The 16,631-nt window shown below is 47.5% G+C and overlaps 1 pseudogene; it reads left to right on the forward strand.

Moving 5' to 3' along the window:
• Positions 1-16,631, forward strand: part of LOC147705884 (uncharacterized) — a 56,305-nt pseudogene that overhangs the window by 25,894 nt on the left and 13,780 nt on the right.

The following is a 16,631-nucleotide window of genomic DNA, read 5'->3' on the forward strand; positions in this document are numbered from 1 at the left end:
ATCCAAGTCATCGTCTGTGAGATAGATGTCATCGACATAAGATAATGCCTCATCATCAAACGTTTGTAGTAACTCTGTTACTCTGGCTGAAAATAACCCTGGACTATTCTTGAATCCCTGGGGGAGACGACAGAAATGATGCTGTGTCCCCATAATTAAAAAAGCGGTCAAGTACCTGCTTTCAGGTGCAATGTTTTGACAGAAGAAACCGTTTGAAATATCTAATGTAGTTTTATATTTTTTACGCACAGTTGTTCATTAGTGCTGCACTGTGTGCATTTTGTACTGCAAAAGTTTTGCAAAAAGAGGTTAAATGTCTGTAGTCCAAAACTAGACGATAGGTATTGTCTGGTTTGGAGACCGGAAACAAAGGATTGTTAATTGACGAGGTGCATGTTTCAATCACCCCTTGGTTTTCAAGTTGATCTAATATCTCCCTACCTGTTTTTTAGCTTCTTGCTTAACTGGCTACTGCCTCTGAGCAGTTGGTTGATTTTTAACTGGATTTTACGGTGAGGAGAATCCTCATCCCATCCCACATGTTTTATATAGAATGCCGGAGCCTGGGCTACAGCCCATTTTCTGGCATAGATGAATTGGAATATGATTAGAGAAGACTGGCATAATGAGGTCTTCGCCATGTGTGCACTCCCTGACAAATTTTGGTGGCCAGTCTTTTTCAGCTAGAAGAATTTCATAACCCTTAGAGAGCTTCTCCCAAAAGAGTGCTCTTATTTTCCTAGTTATGTCCCCCTCCATCCGGAGTGTTACTTCATATAACTTATGGGGTACACTAACCCTAGTATTGGCAGTTTCAACTTGAATGTACTCATTCAAGTCCACTGTCTCCAGATGATCCTTCAGGATCCTGCGAGCTACGGTAACTTCTGCTGCGCTGTCCAGCATTGTCTGAGCCCACTCCCCGTTCTTGAGTTGTGTCCTCAAGATCCTCTGCTTGTCTGATTTTTAGATCTGCTACTTTCTTTTTTTTTTTTTTTAATTTTTAAAACCTTTATTGTAGTAAAGCACACAGCTGTTCAGCCTAACATCCCGGAGGCAAGGCAGCACGGTATCAGAAGAAGTAGTGTGCAAAGCGATTCATATCAGAACAATGCAGGTTGTTTTTTATTTTATATACAAACAGAAACCTAAACAGAGGCGCCCGAGGGCGCAGAAGAAAGGCAATGGAGAAGGAGAAATGAACATGAGTCAGTAGGAGGCGTCAGAGGCCTGGTAAGATTTAGAAAAGAACGTAAGTAGGATGTAGAAAAAAGGGGGGGGGAGGAAGGAACAGGAGAATTACAACACGAGTGGCATAGCTGGTGTCATCGGCTACGGTGACAGGTTTTCATCGCGGGGAATCGGCTCTGGCGGCAGGCACAAGTCACCTCTGTAAGCATTCCATGCCCCCCACACCTTATTCCATGTCTGAGGTCGCCCCCTGGCAGTATACACAGTCTTCTCACGCAGCATACACCAGTCCATGTTAGCCTTCCATTGCACCACCAGGGGGGCCGCGTTGGATCCCCATTTCTGCGCTATATCCCTCTTTGCGACCATGTTGCCCAGTGTAGCCCAACGAGTCTGCGCCGTGTTGTAGTCGTTCGGCTCCCAGACATTGAGGAGGCACCTACGCGCCTCTGCAGCCAACTCAACTCCAGTCACCTCCCTCATCACTCGGTGTACTCTCTCCCAATAAGGGGCAATAACGGGGCACTCCCATAATATATGCATAAAAGTAGCAAGGGCTCCGCAGCCACGACGACAATAGCCGTCAGGCGAGAAGCCCATACGCACAAGCCGGGGGCCGGTAACGTACACCCGGTGGAGGATTTTAAACTGCACCAGCCGCAGACGCGAGGAGATGGCGACCTCCTTAGGGGAGGACACAGCACTCTGCCAGTCCTCGTCGTCCAGTTCCAGGCCATCGGCTACCCACTGGTCCCGCAAGCGCTGGAGGAGGTCGATTCTAACATTAATCAGCTTCTTGTAGGACAGAGAAATGGCGCTATCTGGCATATGCCCGTCCAGAACTCTGTCCTCCAAGGGAGAGCTCTCGGGGATTTCGCCCTCCTCCGGTCTGGCGGCAGTGATTGCGTGCTTAAGTTGGGCATGACGGAAAAACTCCGTTCCACCCAATCGGTATTCCGCCTGTAGTTGCGGGAAAGTCTTGACTTCCCCCCTGGTCAGCATGTCTTCCACCCTCGAAATACCTATGAGGTCCCATTTGTCGAAACCCTTGGTATGCCAGAGCTTGCCTAAGATATCTGAATCATATAGAGGGGTGAATTTCGTCAGTCTGCCCTGCCAGCCCTGTATCTTATTGATCGTTCGCCACGTGTGGACCGCCGCCTTGGTCGGGCCCGTGAGGCGCCGATCGAAGGATCCAGAATATAGGGCGCGGTAGTAATTGCCTCCGTGCAAGAGCCACCTATCCATAGCATAGCCCGGGCTGTCCACAGGACCATAAAGGCCATGGTTGATAGCGGTAAGTTGAGAGGCCCAGTAGTATCTCCGCACATCTGGTAACGCGATGCCCCCGTCATACCACGGCATCGTAAGCTTCTGGACAGCGACACGGGGCCGACCATCCCAAAGCAAGGCACGCTGCAGGTTCTCAACCTTCCTAAAATAACGAGCCGGAACAAGGTCCTGAGTGTTCTGCAAGGCATATAAGAACCTGGGCAGGGACATCATTTTAAATAATGCCGACCGGCCCAGGAGAGAGAGAGGGAGCTTGCGCCAACTCTCCACATCCCTCCGCAATCGGTGGAGCGGCGGGAGCAAGTTGTGGTCATACCTCGCCTTAGGATTATTTGATATATAGATCCCTAGGTACTTGAAGCCTTGCCCGGCCAGTTGTATGTTGCAACCTCTGGGGAGGCGCGGCGTGTCACCCTTGAGGATGTAAAGGGAGGATTTGGCCCAATTAATAATCAGGCCAGAATAGCGCCCAAACGACCTGAGCACGTCACACGCCACAATAAGTGACTTACAGGGAGAGGTGAGGTAAAGCAGGATGTCGTCCGCATACAGGGAGACCCTGTCCTCGAAGCCCGGGGACCAGGAGATCCCATGCAAGTCAGGGTGCGAGCGTAGCATAGCCGCGAGCGGCTCCAGGGCCAACGCAAACAGGAGTGGAGACAAGGGGCAACCCTGTCTGGTGCCGCGGTGGAGCGCAAAAGGAGCAGACATGCGGCCGTTAACCGTGACAGCAGCCAGTGGGCAAGCATAAAGAAGTTGCACCCAGCCCAGGAAGCCCGGTCCAAACCCAAGCTTTGTCAGTACCGCCCATAAGTAGCTCCATTCTAGGGAATCAAAGGCCATCGTGGCATCAAGGGAGGCAAGCACCGCCGGTTCTGTAAGGGCGTGAGCTCTAGCCATGACCCCGTGCAAACGTCTCAAGTTGAGGGCTGTGTTGCGGCGGGGAATAAAACCGGATTGGTCCGGGTGCACCAAGTCGCTAATAACCCCGACCAGCCGATTTGCCAGTAGTTTAGCCAGGATCTTGGGCTCCGCGTTGAGGAGAGAGATGGGGCGGTAGGATCTACAAACATCCCGCGTTTTGCCTTCCTTATGGATGACCACTATGGTGGCCAGCCGCTGGTCCAAGGGAAGGACACCCTCCTCACGGGCCCGTAGGAACATACCCCTCAAATAAGGAGAGATCACATCCGGCCGGATCTTGTACAATTCAACCGGTATGCCATTGGGGCCGGTAGCTTTACCCGTTCGCAGGGCGCGGATAGCCAAAGCAATCTCATCCGCGGTGATATCCCGGTCCATATCGACACTTTCCTCTTCCGAAAGACAAGGGAGGTCAATCACCGAGAGAAACTCAGCTGAATCGGCCTCGGAACGATCTGAGCCGGCTGTATAAACACCCCGAAAATAGTCCGCAAAAGACTCGGCGATGGCACTCGGATCCGTGACCACCACTCCGTCCTCGCCCAGGATTTCCGGGACCACCCGGCTTGCCATCTCCCGCCTGTCCAACCAGGCCAGTAGTTTACCGGCCTTATCACCGACGTCATAAATGCGGCCTTGCTGCTCCTTGGCCAAAACCAGGGCAGCATTCGTAGCGAGATCATGATACTCCGACTGTTTCAGGGAGAGTTCGTGTAGGAGGGAAGGGTCAGGCTCAGGCCCCAAACGGGACTCGAGATCCAAGACTTCTTCTTCCACATGCAGAAGGTCGGCATCACGAGCTCGCTTGGCTTCCGCAATGAGAGCTAGAGCTTCACCTCGCAACACAGTCTTGAAAGCCTCCCACAGGGTGACCGCCGAGCCAACGGAGCCCACATTTTCAGTGAAATATAGGTCGATGGCCTTAGCCAGGAGCGCTCGCGTTTTATGGTTGCGGAAATACCAAGGATTTACCGCTGCCGGACGGCTGGACAGGACAACGCCGAAATCAAAGGAGACCCACAACGGCGAGTGATCGGAGATGCCCCTTGTCAGAAAACGGGCCTCGGAGATGGCAGGCGACTGCGCCGCCAGGGTGAGAACATAATCTATGCGGGACAGGCTCCCATGGGCACCGGAGAGAAACGAAAACTGGCGGAGCGCAGGATGCAGTAGCCGCCAACAATCCACCAAACCCATAGAGTCAAGGAAGGTCGGCAGCCACAGTTGGGAGCCCGGTAGGTCCCTCGGTGGCTGGCGATCAAGGGTGCCAGAGCAGACTGAATTGAAATCGCCCCCTAGGATCAATAAGCCCGAAGGCAGGGACAAGATGGCGCTACCAAGGTCATGGAAGGTGCTAGATTGGAGGCCTGGGGGAACATAAACCGAAAGCAGCGTCAGGGAACGCCCCTTCCATCTTCCCGCCACAGCTGCGTAGCGTCCTCTGTCATCAAGTAGTGTGACGTCTATTTCAAGAGGAAGGGACGCACGCACAAGGATGCCCGCCCCCCGGGAACCCGAGGAGAACCCAGAGTGGGCAACCATTTTGTACCCCTTACGATTTAGAGCCCTACAGGAGTTTCCCACTAAGTGCGTCTCTTGCAAAAGCACAACATCGGGCATGTGCCTCTTTATCAGTTGGATTACCACCCCTCTCTTAACTCGGTCACCTAGCCCATTGACATTCCAGCTAAGCACTTTCAGTTTCCTACCCCCCATCATCCAACAACCCGCCCCACCCGACTCCAACCAGCTCAATTATCAATTGCACAGTGAAACACACAGTCCATTGCCTCAAGAAAGAGAAAGAAATAGAACAAACAAACAATAAAACTTGCATAGTTGCACCCCCTACCCTGCACCCCTGCATATGACTAAAAAGCCCCCCCAACCAGCAGTGTGCCTGTCGCCCCATAACTACTCTACAAGAAGACACCCAGAGGAGTGAGGAATCTCCGCGAACACCCCCCGCCACCCTCCATGTATTGACAGGAAAAGTAATACGGCATCTTAAAGCCACATTCGATAGTCAATTGAGGCAAATATTACAGACGAGGAATCACCCACTATAGAGCCAAGTCTCATAGGTCCGGGCCGCCAGCAGCGCCACCGTCATGGTCCTCCTGTGCATCTCGGCGCGTCTATAAAGTGTCCAGCCAGTCACTTGCGTTTTCAGCAAATTCAAAGAAAAGGGCACGACCCTCGTGCTCGATCCGGAGCTTGGCAGGGAACATCATAGAATACTTGAGTCCCAGGTCCCGCAGTCTTCGCTTCACCCCTGCGTAGCTCTGGCGCTGTCGCTGAACCGTCCTGGTGAAGTCCGGATAGAAATGGACATCGGCATTCTGGAATTTGAGCGGTCCATGTCGTCTGGAAGCCTGCAGGACCGCGTCTCTGTCGCGGTAGTTGAGCAGCCGGGCTACGATGGGTCTGGGTGCCACGCCCGACTTCGGCGGGCCACCCGGCACTCGGTGGGCACGCTCCACCGAGAAAAAGTTGCTGAGGCCAGGCGGCGCCAGATGAGTCTTGATCAGGTCTTCCACGAGGAGGTCCGTCGCCGCCTCCTCCGAACCCTCCGGTACACCGACAATGCGGACGTTCTGCCGCCTGGCACGGCTCTCAAAGTCATCCAGCCGCCTTGTAAATTGTTCCGCCGTCCTCTGCAGGTTCCGGACTTCAGTTTGTAAGTCCGAGACGTCTCCCGTCAGACTGGACGTCTTGATGTCCAAGTTCTTGACTCGATCATTAGTTTTACCCAGGTCGGCTCTAATGAGAGTCAGATCAACGGCCATGCCATCCACCTTATGCGTAAGGACTTCATGCTGTTGTTGCATATCCGCCCGGAAACTTGTAATGGCCCCCAAAATGTCACTCAAAGTGGGCTCAGAGCCGTCCGGCGAGCCCGAGTGCAGGATGTTCTTGGCAGAGGGCCCAGTAACAGGCGGCGTCTTTGGTTGGGTATAGCGCTCAATCCTGTTCTGTTGTTGCTGCGATTTGCCGCGGACGCCTTTGTTCGATGTCTTATCGGGGTCCCCCTTGCCCGCCATATTTGGTCCAAGAGAAGAAAGGGCTATGCCAGGCAGGTCCGAGCCCAGGGAGCCGGAGATTTGTCCGGGACAGATCGTAGAATGCCGTCACAGGGTCGTTCCGCTGTCTAGTACACCTTGCCGCTGGCGAAGGCAGGCAGGCACTCCGCAGATCGGCAGTGCGTAGTGGCGGAGTCCGGAGAGACAGTGGCACTGGACTGGCACGGAGTCCCACTCGACGTAGCTCAGCGTAGGAGACACCGATTCGGGATCTGAAAACGGTTCTCGCCTCAGTGGACCATCAGCAACAAGTATCCACCCACGTGGATCAGGATTACGGGCAGGATGGTTGCGGAGGATCGGAAGGTCCGCGGAGCTCCGAGCTTACGCGGCCATCTTGGTTGCCCGCGAAGCTCCTCCCCCCCTGCTACTTTCTTTTTGGTGAATTGGTTTTCTTATTTTTTGGAATGTGTTGTTCGTCTGTGGACTTCGCGCATTCTTCTTTGTGTTCTTCCTCTTCTTTCCGATTCCCGCGAGGAAGTCTGAAAGGTACGAGAGGAACGTGTATCAGTATCTAGATATCTATCAGGTTTTCTCAAATCATCCCTGTTCCTGAGGTTATACCTCTTTTCAGATGGCTCCTTTTGAGGAGACCTACCTCTGGATTGAGAAGGCTTCTCTTTAGGAAGTGTCTGTTTAGTGTTTTCCCACTTCTTTTTAAGAGTAGTGACAGTGTTTGTAATAAAGATCTTTTCAGGCCTTTATGTTAGTTGGGTCTTCACTGGTTTCCTACCCGAACTATCACTTCCTAGTTCTTCATAGGATTTTTCTATTATTCTGGGCAGTCCATATGGTTGCTCAGTTACATCAAGTTTTTTTTAATTTTTGGCGGATCGCCACGGATGCTGCTTCACCTTTAATGTTAGCTAATATTATAGCTGAGACCTGTTTGAAATCTTTAAGTAATTTCATGCCCAGATTTAAAGCAGCCTTTGCCCCGTATTCATTTTGAATCTGTTTCAGGACGTCTGGTATCACCGCCATAGACGGAACACCATGTGTTTTTGTGTAGATTGCAGCAAAGACTGTACCCCAAGTGTTGCAGTCATCCCGGTGTCGTGCGATCCCCATTGGTAAACAGATTGTTAAAATTCTGTGTTTCTCATGAGGTGTACTATCTGGAAATATTGCCTCTATTTGAGTGATTTTCTGAGCTAACCAGAATGGAATTTGTTCCCTTTTTGCGGGTAATTTATCAATGACTGATTGTATAGTCTGTGGTGTAATTTTATTTGTGTTCCCCTGGTGAGGGGTTTGCTGTGAAATCCTTATAGCAGGTTGGACTGTTCGAGTCCGCATGACATATTGAACCAATTGTCTATGTATTTTGATTAATTGTTTTAGTTGAACTAATAGTTCTGGACCTGACATTTCTTCAAAGGCAGGATGTGATGTATAACTGGCTAGTACCGGCCATGTTGCTCCTGGTCTACCTAGTGGACCGAGCCTGGTAATGTGATTTTGATGTTGTAGGGCGCCTTTAAACCAGAGCGCATGCTCTTGGTATGTTAATGGAATTTCAATATCCTCGAAAGGAGTGTATTCCGTTGGTTTCCTCTTCTTTGCTATAAGCTTCATAGTAATGGTTTTCCTTACATTTTCGGGGATGATTATTGCATCCGGGTCGGTTTCTTGGAAACTGGTAACGTTAAAACCCGGTCGGGATGCAGCTGCAGTTCCACCGGTTGCGTTATTGCCTGTCGGTACACCGTTCTCAGTGTCGCTATCCGACATTTTCTTGACTGAAAGTTTGCAGAGCAAGTTTCAAGGAAACAAAGATAAGGTGCACAATATTTTGGAACACTGTATCCTTCAACGTTGAACAAACCAAAAACTAATAGGATTTTCATCCAACTCAGTTATGGCGGATATTTTATCAATTAACCCATTTCAGACATCTATTGGAGTATTTTATGGGAAAAAAGGGGTCTCTGTGAAAACCACGACTGAGTTACTCTAGTATCTAGCATTAAATTAGTGCCTTACCAAACGTTGGGCGCCATGTAGTGTAGTTCCTATATTCCCAATAGGCTCTGCGCATTGGAATAATATATCCTATAGATGTGACGTAGGACTTAGGTCGGTTCGGTCTCTATCGAATATATTAGACTTAATTGTGAGTGCCAGCTAGCTCAGAGGTCACTAGAAGCTTTCTCGAATACAAAAGAAGAGATTAGTTTCTTACAACCGCATAAACATGACAACTTTGTTTCCCCAAGATAAAAACGTATCTTCAGAGTCGTGGAAACAATAGATAGATATTTTACTCAGTCAATCGTGCATGCTTCGTTCCATCAGAGGTGCAGAGAAATAGAGAGACAAGCAATTTCAATAAAAAGGATTTATTGAACAGTCTTCTTTCTCATGCAAAAGAAATGAACTGCTACAATCGTAATACTGGCTGTAAGTTATACTGCGTACAGCAAGAAGAGTATTACAAAATAATACTGTAAAAGCATGGTATGGTTTCTAATCCATAAAATACATACATAAATAACAAAGACTAAAAGTACTCAACTGGTGCTTCTAAAATACGCCTACCCCAATGTACCTAACCTAAGTCTAGTACGAGGGAAGAAGTAAGTGAGGTGTAGCATAAGTTTAGTTTCTTTGTCAAGAATCTATCCAGAGGTGCAGAGAAATAGAGAGACAAGCGATTTCAATAAAAAGGATTTATTGAACAGTCTTCTTTCTCATGCAAAAGAAATGAACTGCTACAATTGTAATACTGGCTGTAAGTTATACTGCGTACAGCAAGAAGAGTATTACAAAATAATACTGTAAAAGCATAGTATGGTTTCTAATCCATAAAATACATACATAAATAACAAAGACTAAAAGTACTCAACTGGTGCTTCTAAAATACGCCTACCCCAATGTACCTAACCTAAGTCTAGTACGAGGGAAGAAGTAAGTGAGGTGTAGCATAAGTTTAGTTTCTTTGTCAGGAATCTATCCAAGATTTCTCTTAGGGTCTAATCAGTTCCGTACCTTGGTTTTAGAATGAAGGAGGTCTGGTATCTCTGTCTCGGGACTCGATTTCCCAACACCCCGCAAGGGGAGCTTGGAAACACTGGAGCTGGATTCTCAGCGAGAGAAGGGCAGCCTCTCTGTCAGTGCGTCAGCTGGAGGGTCGGCTTCCTTCGGCACTTGCTGTAGCGAGCTGCGTCGGGCAAGTAGATAGTCGAACTGCTCCAAACCACTGTGTGTTTGCTAGGGCAAGTGTGGACATATTTATACCTTGAAGGTGCCTGGTTTGACGTAAAGTCGGACATAATAACGTCACCAAAGAACCCCAAGGTAAGCCATGATTTCTAAGACAAATCAATATTCAAGAAAGGGAATGTCCCTGACTGCTGAAGCAGAGTTTTCCAAGAAATCGTTGTGGGTTTTTGGAACTCGTGGAAGTAGCCATGCCTGTATTTGGACTGCATGGGCTATGTCTAAATATGGGTATGATTTCTATGCCTATATAAGGGCAAGGTGATTTGTACCTATATAGGGGCATGAATTGGGAACATTTCACTTGGGTCCTAAAATGACATGCAATACGTGGCTTGATGGTGGAGTAATTCCCTGGACATTCATGACATTAAGATCTGTTTCTTTATGTTTCAGAGGGAATGGCACCATCAATGTAGGGCCAAATATTAACTGCAGTACCACAGTGGATAAAGTCCGCCATGCAGGGGGGCACCTCCAGCCTCATGGATTATTATTAGCAGTGCAGAGAACTGCTATACACCCAGTTGCCACCTAACTGAAATGGCTTCTGTTCTTGGGCTTCTTTGCACACGCCAGTCTTGGTCATTGCAGGAATAAATATTTCCACGTTACATGACCATCCCATGAGCCGTTCAATGGCCTTGTTGCACCATCACCAAAGGAGAAAAGCAACAGAATATTATGGCACTGCTACCTTAAAAGATTTTCCACAAGAGCACAGGTATTTAAATGATGCCCAGCTATTTTTTTGGGAAGTGTCCTACCATTTGTTCAGGCAAAAGCAACTGCTCGATTGTTGCAAATAACTAGATAGGAACTACTGAAGGAGATCAATGTCACCAAAGACGGATACAAGGCCGTAAAGGAAGAGCTGCATGCCATGAGAATGATGATCATGCAGCACTGTCGTAATTTGACAGTGATCGGGTTAGCGTTAAGCTTTGCTACACACCACAAATTTTCCCTTATCTTGACTAAAGTGTTCGGAGGCCATTTTGAGAACACTGGCGTCCATTTTAAATGAACGTGCTGCCTCGTGGTCAGCATGCCCTTTTGTCCTTTCTCTGTACTACTGACCACTCAACTTGCCCAGCAACAGGCTATTTTTAGTACTGGTCAAGCTTGCACATGCGTAGTTAAACCCTCTGTACTAGTGGACAGTCATCACTTAGGAATGTTCTCTCAAACTGACCAGTGGTGCTATAACCCCTCCCATGAGTTGGCTGTGTTCCAAAAATGACCTTATATGTACCTAAACTGAGCAAATGTGTTCCGCCGACTCTTTTTTTTATTACTGTAAAACTGTATAAAAGATGTCTCGCACCGATGTTCGGTGTGATACTTCTTGCATTGCCGAAGGGTGCTGTAGGAATGTACCACCACCCCATGGGGTCTTAATAAACTTGTCTTTTGCATTTTCCAGTTTCCGTGCCAACGTCTGTTTTATGGTGTAGCGGGTTTATGCGGAATATGTAGGCCCGGAGAACCCAATACCACAAATTGGCGACCATGAAGGGACTCATCGGCGACTCGGATGCCCGAAGGAGAGGTCGTGACGAAGGATTGGAAACTCGCCATGAACGCGTACGCTGCCACTGAGTGACCCGAGTCTTGGCACCCACAGTGTTTTCTTCCTTTCCTTCTGATCTGACCTTCCAGGTGGCGCCGGTCCTCGACTGAGATCCTGCTCGTTCGAGTTGTCGTACAGTGCCGGTTTGGCTGATTCAATTAAAGAACTTGGCAGTTGGAACCTGGATATTTGAGAATTTGGTAAGCTTGTGATTGGTAAGATAGTCTACGGACGCTTACTGTGGCTTTTTGAATATGTTTTGAGTTAGCTAACATTTGGTTCTATGATTTGAGTTATATGTGCAGTGCACATCACATAGGCGGGCATGTGGAGATATTTCTCTAGATTTGTATTTGTTTGAACGGCACACCTTGTGTGAAGTATATTAAGTGCCATTTTTGTGATATTGCGTTTTCGTGATATTTTGACATGCCTGTTTTAAGCACACTCCGAGGAATGTGCTGTCTTGGAAAAGGTACCAATTATCGATTAAATGAATCTCAGCCGGCTCCCCCAGAGGGGAACCCTAATCGTGAAATGTACGTTAAATTTGGCATTCCCCTATCCTATACAGCACATTGTGGCACAGATACACCAAGTCTGATCCCGAATTGCAATGGCCACTACATGGGTCGTTTGATTTACGAAAGGTTCATTATGTGGAGCAATGTTTGTTTCAGCGCAGGTCTAGACAAGATATGTTTGATTGTGTACGTATGTGGGAGAAAGCGGTGCGTGAACGAATGAAGCGTGAATTAGCCTTGGCGGACAAAGAGAAGCGGAAGGCTGCTCGGGATAAGGCTTTACAGCTGGAGGAGAAAGAGTTGCAGGAAAAGAAAGAGAGGGAGGCACGGGAACGTAATTTGCAAACGAATGGTAAATTTCCTATTCAACGTCCTCTTTATCCTGTCCTTACTAATGAAATTGATGATTTTTCGTTATTAGATCGTTGCCCGCCTCCCTATGTTCAACCTACGGCCCCCGCTGAGGATTCGGATGGAGATGATCAAGGAGGTAGTCGTATTAGGTTAACTGCCAGTGAAGCTGTGGAATTGCGCAGTTTTGCTCGCAAACTCAATTTGAATGCAATAACTATTGCAGAGATTAATGACCAAATGCATAAGTGGTCCGAGCGAGAATGGTTGTATTTTTTGAGCCAATTTGGAGATGAAGTTGTAGAACGATTTAGAAAGTATTCAGATGATTCAAGCCTAAGGATATATCAGTTGGTCGTGAGGATATGTGTAAAGGTCTTTTTGTTATTACAGATGCGAATCGGTTTTTCCAACGGTTGGTCCAGCTATGGGATGAGGCGTGAGATTACGGGAAGCGAGAAAAACATCAGATGCGCCTGCGCCGGGATCGACTGAGAAGTCCAAAGAGTGTTCCATCTTTGGAGCAGATAAGAGTTCTACAGTTCATGTTATGCCTATGCGTGAAGCTGCACCTTTGTATGTCCCTCCTAAAGGGCAAGGTACAAGCGATTACAAAATGTCTGGGGATGCAAAGGGTTGTTTTATATATAATTGGGTTTACACACCGTGGAATAGAGCAGATGTTATGGCACTTAAAAATGCTTTGCCTGACCCCCGTAAGAATCCGGCAGCATTCTATGAAGGAGTGGAAGGGGCTATTTCTTCGTGTGTTATGACGTTAGTTGATATTGATCTTTTCTTTGGGTTAATATTGCCTCCTGATATGTGGAGGGCGATTCGTAAGTTCGATGATCGAGCGATCCTGGGGGCGGATTGGAAAACTTTATCCCAAGCTGATATAGACAGGGAGCCTGCATGTAAGCCGTGTCAATTAATTTTAGATCTTCCGACGGCTATTTTGAATAAATTAAAAACACTCGTTCCCCCTAAAAAGATAGATTGGACCATGCTAGCCTCATGCAAACAGAAGGTGGATGAGTCGGTTTCTGACTTCTTCAAACGTTTTGAAGAAGCATTTCATGACTATAGTGGGCAGTTACTAACAGATGATACGGGTAGGCATTTGTTCGTTGACAAGTATGTAGCGAATCTCCTACCGGAGATTGCAAAACGTTTAAAGACTAGTGAAAGTTTGTGGACCACGGCGACCCCTGCTTCTTTACTAACTATGGCTCAGTATTATGAACGTTAGGAATTGGAGGCTAAGGAAAGTACTAATAAGAAAGCGAAGGAATTAAAGACGAAAGTGATGTTGGCTCAGGTTTATGCTACACAGCCAAGAGGGAACGATAGAGGTAGGCGTGGATCCTACGGTACGGCTTCTGGTCGTACTGACATTTCTGAGGATCAGTGTGCATACTGTAAAAAGTTTGGACATTGGGCCTCAGACTGTCCGGTGCTTTGAGAACAACGGAATCAGCGTGGTCGAGGAGGTGGAAAGACACGGAATAGTTATTCAGGAGCGAGAGGCGGAACAAGTGATCACGGCAGGTTTGAAGCAAGGGGTCGTGGTCAGATTGACGATAATACTTTTGATCTACGGAATCAGTATCAGATAGCGGAAGGCGAACATGCAGAGTCTCAGGACTATGTCCATGCATAGGATTGCGTAGGATGGGGTGTGGAATCGGTTGAAGTTCCAGTAGATCAAAGAGGTCCATATGTATCAGCGGGCGTTTTGGGTTCTACTGATCAGTTCCTGGTTGATACGGGAGCTACTCGTAGTGCTCTGTCTAAAAACTTGGTTCCAAGGGCTCCCCTGTCTGGCGAAATGATTACATCGATAGGGTTCGATGGAACACCCTCTCTTAGCCCATTGTCACAACCCCTTACATTTTACATTGACAGATTTTTTGGTCCGTGCCCGTTCTTATTGTCACCAAACACACCAGACAATATTATGGGAATAGATATGCTTAAATATTTTCGAGCAACAATACGCTGCGCTCCTGAAGGAGTGCGGGTTATCTTGAATGACAATTACCCAGATGTAGAGAGATTGTGCACTATGCAAGAAATTGAAGCGTTGGCCTCTCTCCCACAAACGTTATGGGCTACTTCAGACACGGATGTGGGACAGATGCTTATTCCCCCTATTCGAATAACTGTAAAGGAGGGAGCGTCTCTGCCTCGGGTGCCACAATATAAAATTTCCAAGGAAGGTGAAGTTGCCTTAATGCACATTGTACATGATTTGATTATTGCCGGCATAGTGGAGGAAGTCCCCTATAATGTCTGTAACAGCCCTATTCTTCCGATTTTAAAGAAAGATACTGATGACAAAATCTATCGATTTATTATTGATCTGAGAGAAATTAACAAGATAGTAGTGCCCCAATACCCGGTGGTGTCTGATATTACTACTTTACTTACTTTGATTCCGCCCACTGCCACCACGTTTACTGTGATTGACCTGAAAAATGCCTTCTTTTCCATTCCCATCCATCCTGATAGCCGATATTTATTTGGCTTCACATTAAATAATAAATCGTATAAATTTTGTCGAGTTCCTCAGGGCTTTACAGAAAGTCCTAGCATTTATAGCCAGGCTCTGAAAAGACAGCTCGATTCTTTCGATCTACAGTCTGGAGTTGCTCTTATTCAATATGTCAATGACATTTTACTGGCAGCAGATACGCAGGAACAGTGTGAAGAGAGTAGTCTTGCTTTGCTTTCCTTTCTTGCTCAGAATATTCACAAGGTTTCGAGGAAAAAGCTTCAATATTGTAGACCAAAGGTGACCTACCTCGGTCATCTTTTGTCTAAGGAGGACCGTGCATTGACATCTGATTGAATCCAAGCGATTTTAGATACACCAGTCCCTCGCACCCAGAGAGATGTTCGTGCTTTTATAGGCCTGACGTCCTTTTGTAGGCAGTGGATAATGAGGTTGTTTTCACACATTATAAAACCTTTGTTAGCATTATTGTCCAAGACTACACCAATGCCCCTTGAATGGACAGATGAATGTCAGAACGCTTTTGAACAATTGAGACAAGCCCTTTGTTCCGCACCAGTGTTAGGTACACCAGATTATACGAAGATCTTTACATTATATGTGCACGAGAAGGATGGGTGTGCATTGTCAGTCCTAGTGCAAACACACGGGGATAAACAGAGACCTTGCGCATATTTCTCAGCAGTACTTGACCCAGTAGCACGAGGATTACCTGGGTGTTTTCGAGCAGTTGTAGCAACAGCAGTGGCCATACGACAGAGTGAGGGAATAGTCTTGTCACACAAATTGTTGGTGTTCGTTCCCCATGCGGTAAATGCTCTGCTAAACCAAACAAAAACTCAGTACCTAACGAGTGCACGTTTAACAGGATATGAGCTAACACTGTTGGCGCCACATATCACACTAAAGAAATGTGCTACTCTGAACCCTGCTAATTTATTGCCGTATCCAATTGCTGAGGGCCAGGAGGAAGAACACAATGATTGTGTTTTCCTGACTGAAGAACAAACAAAGGGTCGTGTCGACTTACAGGATACGCCACTTCCAGATGTGGACGGGGAACTGTGGGTTGATGGATCATTTTGAGGCTGCCAGATGGTACAACTTCCGCAGCATATGCGATCATGACACTTAAGACAGTGGTAGAAGCAGCACGAATACCACAGAAATCGGCCCAAGCAGCGGAATTGATAGCCTTAACAAGAGCATGTGAATTAAGCGCTGGTTTATGTGTAAACATCTACACTGATAGCCAGTACGCCTTTGGAGTAGCGCATGATTTTGGCCTACTCTGTAGAGAGTGAGGGTTTTTGACTTCACACGGAGTGCACATCATGCACGGAGAACTAGTGCGTGATCTCCTGAATGCGCTATTATATCCAAAGAAAGTGGCGATAATTAAATGCAGTGCACATAAAGTGACAGACAAAGTAGGACAAGGAAACGCTTTTGCAGATTACATAGCGAGGGAAACTGCTATGTAACGAAATGCCTCGCCAATGTATGTAGTGAAATCGCAGGCTGAGCGATGGCATGATGCTAGAGAAGAGATACTAGACATTCAGAAATCAGCGTCTGAAGCAGAACTCGCAACCTGGGCAACGGAGGGAGTGTTGGACGATGAGGGTTGTTGGAGAAGCAAAGATATGGAAAGATGGAAATTGCCTGCAGCTTACTTGCAAGCAATGGTTCAAATGACACATGGATTGGCACATGTTGGAGCTCTTGCAATCACTAAATTGCTTACGCGAGTCTGGGAGCATCCGGAGATTGCCAATACGGCCAAAAGAGTAGTGCAGACCTGTCTGATATGCTTGCAGCACAATCCTGCTAAAGGGACGTATACTCCGAAAGGAGGGTTTGTTCCACCTACTGCACCATTCGAAGTGCTACAAATGGATTACATCCAGCTTGAGCGTTGCAATAACCTTAAGTATGTCTTAGTGGTGTTG

This window comes from Lissotriton vulgaris, chromosome 7 (genome assembly GCF_964263255.1).
Source record: "Lissotriton vulgaris chromosome 7, aLisVul1.2, whole genome shotgun sequence".
Classification (NCBI taxonomy): Eukaryota; Metazoa; Chordata; class Amphibia; order Caudata; family Salamandridae; genus Lissotriton; species Lissotriton vulgaris.